Raw genomic sequence first — 11,003 nt, 5'->3', positions numbered from 1 at the left:
ATAAAGCTGCACTCCTGGCAGACATTGCTAATCAATTGCAGTGGTGCCTGGCAGACATTGCTAATCAATTGCAGTGGTGCCTGGCAGACATTGCTAACTGACCATACTCCTCCTTTCTCTGGAGCTTGGATGCAGCCTTAGATTCTGTAGGCAGGCTGGATTGATCACAGCTGGTACCTGGTGACATGTCTAGGCCAGATAATCCTTCAGGTTCCTTCCACAACAGAAACTATTGTTCCTGGGCTTCCCTGGTGGTGCAGTGGTTGAGAGTCCGCCTGCCAATGCAGGGGACACGGGTTCGAGCCCTGGTCTGGGAAGATTCCCACATGCCGCGGAGCAACTAGGCCCGTGAGCCACAACTACTGAGCCTGCGCGTCTGGAGCCTGTGCTCCGCAACAAGAGAGGCCGCGACAGTGAGAGGCTCGTGTACAGCGATGAAGAGTGGCCCCTGCTCGCCGCAACTAGAGAAAGACCGCGCACAGAAACGAAGACCCAACACAGCCAAAATAAATAAATAAATAAGATAAGAAACTATTGTTCCTGACTCCGATTTTCTAGGCAGGGAAAATTGAGGCTGTTATGGTGGAGACTGGAAAGTTGAGAGGGCCCTATGAGCAAGTACACCCAGGGAACCCAGCTGTCCTTACTGTGTCTGATGGGAGACCTGAGCTGGTAGTGTGTGGCATAAGGGACCGCCTTACACCAAGTGGAGATGGACTGATGGGCTAGAAGCCACAGTATGAATGTCCAGTGTACAGGCCTTGGGAGATGGAGCAAGGAGGGAGCAGCTGGCAGGGGTGGAAGGAATGAAGGAGAGACAGGCTTGCCTGGGTCAGATTCCAGGAGAGAGGGGTGGCACCAGCTGGGGACCAGGCAGCCTAGGGCCTTGGAGAGCTGTCAGATGCAGAGCAGGAAGCAGGAGGCAGCCAGGGCAGATTGGGGTATAAAAGAAAAGGGAGGAGAGGTGGGAGGGCCTTCCAGCCCCTCAGGTCTCCAATTTCTTGAGCTGTATTTGTTCCTTCACTTCCTGAATCCCCCACTATCTCTGCTCTCCTCCTACCTCTCAATTCCCACTCTAAGCAACTTTCAATGTCTGCAGTTACCAAGCAAATTACGGTGAACCAGTTCATAGCTAGGATGAATAACTTACCACTGTCCTCCTAATTATTGGGGACAACCAGGACAATTTCAAAAATCATCAAGAAGCACATTTTAAAAGTGGGAAGAAGGCTAATATTTATGTTCCAGACACGGGGCCAGACACTTTTCAAGCAGCATTTCATCACCTGACAGGGACCTTGTGAGGCAGGTGTTATACTCCCCATTTTGCAGATTAGGAAACTGAGGCTCAGGGAAGTTAAGAAATGCAGCTGATTGTTGGCGGATCCAGGATTCAAGATATGGTCACATCTGGCCATGCCACACCCTTGCCTAAATCCCCAGGGAAACCCCCAGTGACTCCCTAAACCCTCAGGACCCTGGCCGAACTCCTTAATGTCATAGTCAATGCCGCCGGGACCTCAGGCAGGTCTCATCTGTTTTCATGCCTCAGTCGCTCCATCAGTGAATTGGGTAGTCAGACTGGGTGATTTCTAAGTGCTCTCCTAGCCCTGATAGTCTGTGGTTTCAGGTGCCACACGGAATGTGGCTTGTGGCTGGGTCTACATATATTTCACTTCAAGAGCGGGAGGCTGGGCCTGCGGGGGGTGGGCATGAGAGCAGGGACCGCAACTGACTCATTTGCTTTGGCACACGCTGGTCCCTGGGTTTGAAACAGTCCCGCCATCCAAACAATCCACTCCCGGACTCCTACACATCCCTCAAGACCTTCAAGCATCCCCACTTGTCGGAGGCGCTCTAATTCATTCCAATTAGGGTTAATTACTTCCTTCTACTGTCTCCTCCTGAGACCGCTCTTTTCGAACCATCTTTTGTGCTATGGGCCCGATCCTGTGCTAGATTCTGGGGATACAGGGGTGATGATAATGGTTCTGGAAGAAAATCAGCCAGAGTCCCATTAGCACAAGCTTTATTTGGGAATACCAGGCGTGAGGAGACTCTGAAGGAGCTTCTAACTTGGGGAAGGAAGACAAAATTTTGTGCAGGGCTGTAGTAAGGGGCAGCCAGAGTTCAGCTTGTATTGGAAATAACTGTTTGAGGATGGTTCTTGGAAGAGAGAGAAATTGTTCTTACAGATCAGCAGCCACCGTTTGGCAGTTTGGATTTTATCAACAGGCAGTGGGGGAGGGACAGCTATGGGGATGAGGACCTGTGAGGGCCACAGTAGAATGTTCTCCATCCTTCAGTGTCTCTTCAAGAGGGGCGTTTGAGCACTTAGCAGGCATCAGGCTCTGCTCTAAATGCATTGTATTATCAACTCACTTGATCCTTACAACAATGCCAGAAGGGAGGGACTCTTCTTACCCATTTTACAGATGAGAAGACTAAGGCACAGAGTGGTTAATGACTTGCCCGAGGCCACACAGATGGAACACAGTGGAGCAAGGATTTGAACCCAGGCAGTCTTTAGCACTCACACCGGCAAGCTCTTCACTGCTGTAAAGTGTGGTCGTTCAAGGATCTCATACAATCTCTCAGAGACCTGGCAAGGCAGGAATGACCAAAATTCTGGGTTCTGCGTCACAGATCCGGACAGGCAGCCCTGAGAGGATGGCGCCCTCTACCAGGCCACACAGTAAGTGTGGGTGGAGGGATGACTAGAAACTTGGGGTCTCACCCCTACATCTTGCTGTCTCATGGCCACTGTCTTTGGGGGCAGGGAGGGGGGGTTGGGTTGTTGATTAAACTTGAGCTCAGCACTAGCAGCCTGGGGTTGGCCCCTGAGACAGCCCCGGGACATCCCCTTGGCTGGCTCTGAGACATTTTCCACCACCGCAGGTATGACACACATCCCATCGCAGCGCCCGGGAGGGAGGGTGTTGGACAAAGCTGTGAGAAAGCAAGGCCGGAAGTGCTGAGTGGGGGGACTGTTGCTTGTGGGGATAAAAGGTACCCAGTCTACAATTCCAGGAAGTCAGGATGCAGAGGGGAGGGAGGAGCTGGCGGGAGATGCATCATCTTCCATTGCTCTGTGCACCTGGCTACACGCCAAGCCCTGGCCACAGAGAGGAGGCTGGGTGCTATCTGGTCTGCAAAGAGTCCCCAGCCCTGTGGGGGAGGGCATGACCACGGAGCACACAGATAAGTCAACTGACAGTCACAGCCTCCTTCTGTGGAAGGCGGTCAGTCAGAGCCTCTATTGAAAATGCTCGACCTGGGAAGGCTCTGGAGGCTCCTAACGCAGGCATGGAGGGTGGAACGTCGTATGGGGCTTTAGCAAGAGGGGCTCCGCCGCATTCGGCTAGTTTCAGATACACACACAGTAGTAGTCTCTGCTTATCTGAGAGGAGCACAGTCCAGACCCCTAATGGATGCCTGCAACCGAGGGTAGTACTGAATCCCATACGTACTATGTTTTTCTCCTATACCTACATATCTAGGGTAGATTTTAATTTATAAATGAGGCACAGTAAGAGAATATCTGAACTGCCAGTGTCACTAGTCTTGAGTTTTGGGGCCATGACTAAGTAATATAAGGGCTACTTGACCACAGCTCTGAGATACCACGACAGGCCATCTGATAACCAAGGTGGCTACGAAGTGACTAACAGGCAGGACATGCTGGACAAAGGAACAATTCACAGCCTGGGTGGGGCAGAGCACAATTTGAAATTTAGGAATTGTTTATTTCCCGTTTCATGTTTTCGGACTGAGGTTGACCGCAGGTAACTGAAACCTCAGATGAGGGGGATTTCTGAAGTTGGCCGAGGTTGGCTCTTGGAAGAGGGAGGAATTGTTCTGAGATTCATTCATTCACTCGCTGTGCGTTTACTGAGAGCTTATTACGTGCAGGGCATGGTGCCAGTTGCCAGGGATGCAGCAGTGGAAGAAACACCGTCCAGCCTGCCCTGAGGCCCCTGCAGCCCCTTTGGGACAACTGGGGTGGTGGTTAAATCACTAACTCTAGACCTAGTGGCCTGGATTAAATCCTGTTTCTGCCACCTACCAGCTGTGACCTTGGACAAGTGCCTAAACTTCTCTGTGCCTCAGTTTTCTCATCTGTAAAAAGGGAGGAGTACCAGGACTGTTGTGAGGATTAAAGAAGTGAGTGGCTATAAAGTACTTAGAAGAGACGAGCTGGCTTCAGGGCAGATGGGACAGGGACAGGGCTGTGACCAGGGGAAACCCAAGGGCCGCAGGTGTGAAGGCAGCTGGCTTGCTGGGCAGCCTCTCAGATGTTCTCTGCTGCCTTGGTGATGCTGTTTGGGGCCGGGCTGAGCTGGATGCCACTGCAGTGTCTATCTCCCCCCAAGCACCTGCGTAGGTCTCAGGGGATAATGGTTTAAAGTGTGACCCTCCCTATGGGTACTCAAATGCCCAAGGGGATGAATCTCTGACAGGGGGATTCCAGGAAGTGTGAGAAAGGCAGAAAGAAAGCTATTGTGTCTTCCGCCTGCCTCTCAAGTCCATTCGCGTGAGCTGCCACCAGTCTAGACCAGGGCCAAGGGCACTCAGGCTGTCCCACTTGTTCCAACTCTGAGCCACTTGTCCCCTTTGAGGCTCAGTCTCTTCGTCTGTAAATTGGGGTGAAAGGTGTGGGCGAGGGGAAGCTGTCTTACCTTGAAGCTTCCTTCTGGCTGAACCAGTCTGTTCTGTGGCCTCCGGAAGGATTGGGATGGGGTCCCCACTCACTCGGCTAAGATGACCCAGAAAATCTGCCATTGCAATTTTCCACCCCGATCCCCACCTAAATTTTAAATGCCTGGGGGAGTTACTAATTAGATAAACCTCATGTGACATGATTGGTAGCCCACTCTGCAGCAGGCAACCCATGCCTCATTCATTCTGATAAACTCATTGAGCTCCTCCTGTGTGCACGGCATTGTTCAAAGTAGACATTTGGATTGGAGGGAGTTGGGATTGCTCGGGTCAGGGCTTGGTGTTGGTCAACCCCAGTGTTTGAGAGGGTGCCCCTGGCAAAGGGTCCAGTGACTCTTGTAAAAGTAGGTGCAGGAGAGCGCCCGATGCAGCAGTCAGAGCAACCAGCCAGGAGCTAAGTCAGAGAGTGAAGTCTGTTGCTTGTGATTTATGCAAATATGAAACTAACAATGAAACCCATTACCGCTAGGATCCCAACTCAGATGCTGACGCTGATGTGAGAAGGAGAGGGGGGCAGACAATAGCGACAGTATAGAAGATGATGCCAGCAAAGTGCAGTGAACACTTAGTAGGTACAGGCACTGTTCTAAGATTCCCATGTAAGTTATCTCTTTCAATTTTCACGCCACTTATGGTTATTGTCTCATTTTATGTATGAGGAAGCAGAGGCACAAGAAGGTCCAATAACTTGTAACTCAAGGTCATGTGTCTTATAATAAGAGTCAGAGTCAGGACTTGAGCCCAGGCTGCTGACCTCAGTACCTGTGTTTTTAACCCATACAGTGGAGACAGTTGAGAGTGGTGGGGTCTGTGTCATACTGAAATCGCTCAGGGCAGCCACCGCTGATGGCTGCCATGTTGGGAGGTCGACCAGATCTTCGAAACATTTAAGGGAAGCTGGAAATTCAGCTTTTTATGTGTAGTGTCCTGATTTTTAAATATCGGTAACTAACTTTAAAAAAAAATTTGCAACACAAGCAGGCTAAGCAAAATGTGTCTGCGTAGGAGGAAGAAAGGAAAGCCATCCTCTGGGAGTCATTGCAAAAGGTCTCTTCCCCCTGACCTCGACTGGGCTGGGTGCCCCATCCTCCCGCCCCTGTGCTCTGAGCCGCTCTGTGAGCCTTTGCCGGCCCTGACCCTCAAAGTCCCATCCATCACGCATCCCAGCGCCTGCCACAGGATGTTCATTGAGTGAACGTGTGGACTGTGAAGGGGTGAGGGGAGGGAGGCAAGAAGAAAGGTAGGGAGGGAGGGGCAGTTACATAGAGGTTCCAAGAACTTGGACTTGCATAGAAATCAGAAACCAACGTGGATGGCTAAAGGGACAGAGCCCACAGGCATTAGGCCCTCACACAGCCCCACCAGCACGAACGGCTGCCCTGATGACACGGAGTATCAGGAGAAGAGAGGCACCACCCAAGGCCGGAGCCAGTGCTGGGACTGCCTCTGAAGGGCAGCAGGAAAGGGGCTCCTTGGAGAGCAAGGTCCGGACCCTCAAACTCAACTGCTTGTAGGGAGGAGCTCCGGCTGCAACAAAATTTGAGGCAAAAAAAAAAAAAAAAAAAAAAAATATATATATATATATACACACACACAGAAAAATATATACATAGAAATATATAGAGAATATATATATATTATATATATATATAATATATATATATAATTGGAATTCTGTGTGCCTTGGAACTTTTTGTTAATTCTCCACCTAAGGACATGCATGTTCAGTAATGATACAGCCCTTTGACTTTATTTTTAAACATTTAGTTCTGGACAGAATGCAGGAAGGAGCACACGACTGGGAACCTGGTGATTTGGGTTCCAGCCCCACCCCTGCCGCAGCCTTGCCACATGACCTTGGGTAATTCCCCACAACCCCCTGCCTGGAACCCCTCCCGCAGGGACCCCACGGTGGAGGAGGCCAGGCTGAATGACACATGAAGAGTTTCCATTCTGGGTCCCCAGCGGCCTGGCTTGAGGCAGCGCCTCTCAAACCTCAAACCCCTGATCAGAAGCCACCTCCCAGACTGCCCGCTGGGAAAGCAGCGAGAGGGCAGGCCAGGGGCCTGTGAGTTCTCCCCCAGCAGACAGAGGCCAGAGGCCAGGGCCCAGGAGGGCTGGGAGGGCCAGGAGGGGAGGGGTGGCAAGGAGGGAGGGACACACACCCAGAGGGGATGACGTCAGAGGGTTCTGAAGGCGGGGGGTCCTGGCTGTGTGACCAAGAGCAAATGACAATCGCTTTCTGAGCCCCACTTTCTCACCCGTAAAATGGGGTAAATGGGACCGTTTTTCTTATTAGGGGACGAGGCCAGCCCTGTGTCTGGTTAGCAGTAGCATAAAGGCACAGAGTCTTAGCCTCTGTAAGGGTCCCGGAGGCCCTTAGGACCTTGACTCCTTCTGCAGGTGAGGGAACTCAGGCCACCGAGGCGGGGACTCCTGAGAGGTCTCCCATTGGAATCGACGGTAGCCCGTCCTGATGGATTTTCCTTTCTCGAAGCTCTAAGGAGCTGCCTCTGAAGGGCAGCTAAGTCTACCGAGGACCCTGTCCTCCGTCTGCTGCTGTGATGACAGAGTGTCTGCCGTGTGTCCCACTGTCTGCGTCCCCCGGGCTGGGCTGCATCCCTCAAGGGCAGACACTGAGACTTGCTTGGTTCCATGGCCTTGGGGTCCACACAGGCCGGCACCGCGTAGGTGCTTGACATCTGTTTAAAGAAGGAGGAAGCGAGTGGACAGAAGTGACAGAGTGTCCCTGGAGAGACCTGCCAGGGCGGCCTCTGAAGGCTTGGTGAAGGCAATGGGAAAGGTGGGTGCAGCTCATGGGGTTTCCTTTCCTCCCAGCCACACGGAGTCTCCAGAGGTCGCACCTGTGTCTGTGTAGGAGAAGGGCGAGGAGCGTAGGAGCTCAGGTGTAGAGAGAGAATAGGCTTCGGAAGTGACTTGAGGACTCAGGGTGACTCGGACCTTTGGAACAGCAGCCCACAGCATTGTCACTAAGCAGCTGACTCCCACCCTCTCATCCTGTCTGTAACAGGCTGAACTGTGTCCCCCAAAAGATATGTGGGAATCCCAAGCCCCAGTAGCTCTGGATGTGACCTTATTTGGATATAAGCATCTTTGTGACTAGATGAGGTCACTAGCGTGTGCCCTGATCCCATATGACCGGTGTCCTTGCAGGAAGAGAAGAGACACTGAGAAAGACACACAGGGAGAAACCCATGCAGTAAAGGAGGCAGAGGTTGAAGTTACGTGGCCACAACCCAAAGCAACAGCAAGGAGGCCAACAGCCACCACAGCTGGAAGAGGCAGGAAGGGTCCTCCCTTAGAGCCTTGGGAGAGAGCGTGCTCCTGCCAGCACCTTGATGGACTTGTAGCCTCCAGCACCGTGAGAGAATGAATTTCTGTTGTTTTCAGCCACCCCGTTGGTGGTACCGTGTTAGGACAGTCCTAGGAAACAACTACTCCGCCTCGGGGCCTAGAAGAGCTTCGTTTTCCCAGACACCGTCTAGACGGCGTCTGGCAGGGGCACCCCGAGCCCGCCCCTCACCCCTCACCGCAGCCCCAGGGCTGTGAGCCCTGTGCTTCCTCAGAGGGTGTCAGAGGAGTCTCAGCTGGCTGAGAACCTTCTCCAGGGCTGGACCAGAAGGGGAGCTCTCCCGCTGTCCCCCAGCCTGATCCCCCTGGAACAGTACCCTCACCCCAGTGCTGGATTGAACAGTGTCCCCAGAACCCACGTCCACTGGGAACCCGTGAACATGACCTTGTTTGGACACACGGTCTTTGCAGATGTAAGCCAGTGAAGATGAGGTCATCCTGCATTAGAGGGGGCCCTAAATCCTCTATGACTGGAGTCCATATCTGAAGAGGGAAATTCGGACCCAGAGACACAGACACACAGGAAAGCGGCCACATGACAATAAAGGCAGAGATTGGAAGGATGCTTTTCCAAACCAAGAAACGCCAAGGATTGCTGGCAACAACCAGAAGCTAGGAAGAGGCAAGGGAGGGTTCTTTCTTCCTTCGGAGAGAGAATGGACAGACATTTGATTTTGGCCTCCCCTCCTGAATTGTGAGAGAAGAGATTCCTTTTGTTTTAGACCACCCAGTTTATGGTCATTTGTTACGGCAGCCTAGGAAACCGATACACTTCCCATCAAAAAGACCGGCTCCACCCGCCCTGGGCGGTGCATCCTGGGGCAAGCCAACCTCTCCTCTCAGAACTTTGGTCTCTTCTTCTGCTGAGTGGAGACGCACAGTCCCACTCCCAAGCCTGAACCTGAGGCATCACTGTGAAGGGCCCAACTGGGGGCCCAGAGCTCAAAATACTGTTATCAATGGAGTAGACAGGAACTGTTATTTGTTCACTCAACAAATGTTTGTTTGTCCTGTGTGCTAGGCAGTGTTCTAGGCTGGGATCCAGCAGGGGACCAGACAGACAAACTCTTTGTCTTCACGGGCCTCACAGTCTAGGGGTGGAGAGAGCAGGGGGAGATCATTTCGGAGACACGCTGTGACACGAGCTGCATCTGGGCTGTTGGAGTTCTCTCTGCGGGGCTTTCCTGAGTTCAGACAAGGTCAGCTTCCCCAGCCTCCTCCACCATGACTGAGCTCAAGACAGCGCTAAAAATTCAGATATTTGTCTCTCCAGCCTCTTTGGTGGCCAGCTGTGAGCACTTGGTGTGTTCACACAGCACAGAGTTGCCGTGGTATTTGCCCAGCTCCTTGTGTTAGTTTGCCTGGGCTGTGTAACAGAATATCCAAACCAGGCAGCTTTTTTGGCCTCGTGACATGCGGGATCTTAGTTCCCCAACCAGGTATCGAACCCATGCCCCCTGCAATGGAAGCACGGAATCCTAATCACTGGACCGCCAGGAAGTTCCCAAAACTGAGCAGCTTAAACACTGGCGATGTAAAGTCTCACGGCTCTGGAGATGAGAAGTCCAAGTTCAGGGCAGTTCGCAGGGTTGGTTCTTTCTGGGGGCTGTGAGGAAGAATCCATTCCACGGCTCTTCCCTACTTTCTGCTAGTTTGCTAGCGATCTTTGGCTCGCCTTGGCCAGTAGAAACATCATCCTGATCTCTGCCCTCATGTTCACGTGGAATTCTCTGCGTGTGTGTGTCTGTCTCCAAATTTCCCCTTTTCGTAAGGGCATGAATCATATTGCATTAGGGACCCACCCTTCTCCAGTGTGACCTCATCTTAACTAATTACATCTGTGACAACCCTATTTGCAAATAAGGTCATACCCAGAGGTACTGGGGCTTCCATATATGAATTGGTGGGGGGAGGTCCACACATCACAAGCATCTTCTCTGGACTACCAGGAAGGCAGGCAACGCCCATCCCTCTGGGAGGCACCCATCATGCTGGGAGGCACCCAGGGCTGAGGTCAGGGTAGTGGCTTGCCACCCCCTGGCCTCCCTCTTGGAGTGTCAACTCATCTTCAGAATGTCTTATGAAGGGGGATGCTAATGTCCAGCTGTCTTCTTTTCCAACCGAGGACTTTTGCATAACGTCCAGCTCTGTTGAGCAGATGTCAGGCGTGTCTCATTCATGTCCCTGTCCCCAGTACCCAGCACAGCCTGACACTTTGTAAGTGCTTAATACATTTGCGTGATTAATAAACCAGGAGTCGTGAGTTCACATTTCACCAGGGCCTCCTCAGTTTCTGCAAATTGGGGCTAAAAATGGTATCGACAGAAGGATGGTTGTGACAAGTAAATGATATAATGCAAGAAGTGCTGGGCACAGTGCCTGGCCCACAGTGAGCCCTCGTCACAGCATCAGCCAGGACCTGGAGGGTGAGGGAGGGTGTAGCTGCCCCTGACTCTACCCTAAACCTGGACTGAAAGAAAGGCAGCCAAGGTTTTTAAGGGCCTCCCGCATGCCACGCACAGCGTCGGCCGTTCACACCCAGTTCCATCTTGATGCCTTCCACAGCCCAGCTTTATCATCCCCGTTCCACAGGTGACAAGACGGCAGCTTGGGGAGGTGATGTGTCTTGCCAGGTCACAGCAGGTAGAAGAACTGAGATTCGGGCCAGGTCCTCTGCTCTCTAGCCCCCAGCTGGACCCTTGTCGCCCGAGTGTGGTGCACATGCTTAAGCCTGTCTCTCTCCCTGTCCTGCTGGGTCAGCCTGCTGTGCCCCGTGGCCTCCAAGCCTCACCGGCCAGGCCTCCAGGTGGTTCCTCTGTCCCTGCAGACCAAGAGGACCCAGTGTTAGTGTGAAATGCAGATTCCCAGGGAGAAGAAAGGCCTTCATCCCCTGTTTGTGACCGTGTCCCGCT

This window comes from Pseudorca crassidens, chromosome 11 (assembly GCF_039906515.1).
Source record: "Pseudorca crassidens isolate mPseCra1 chromosome 11, mPseCra1.hap1, whole genome shotgun sequence".
In the NCBI taxonomy this organism is placed as follows: domain Eukaryota; kingdom Metazoa; phylum Chordata; class Mammalia; order Artiodactyla; family Delphinidae; genus Pseudorca; species Pseudorca crassidens.
This window is presented reverse-complemented; position numbering follows the sequence as displayed.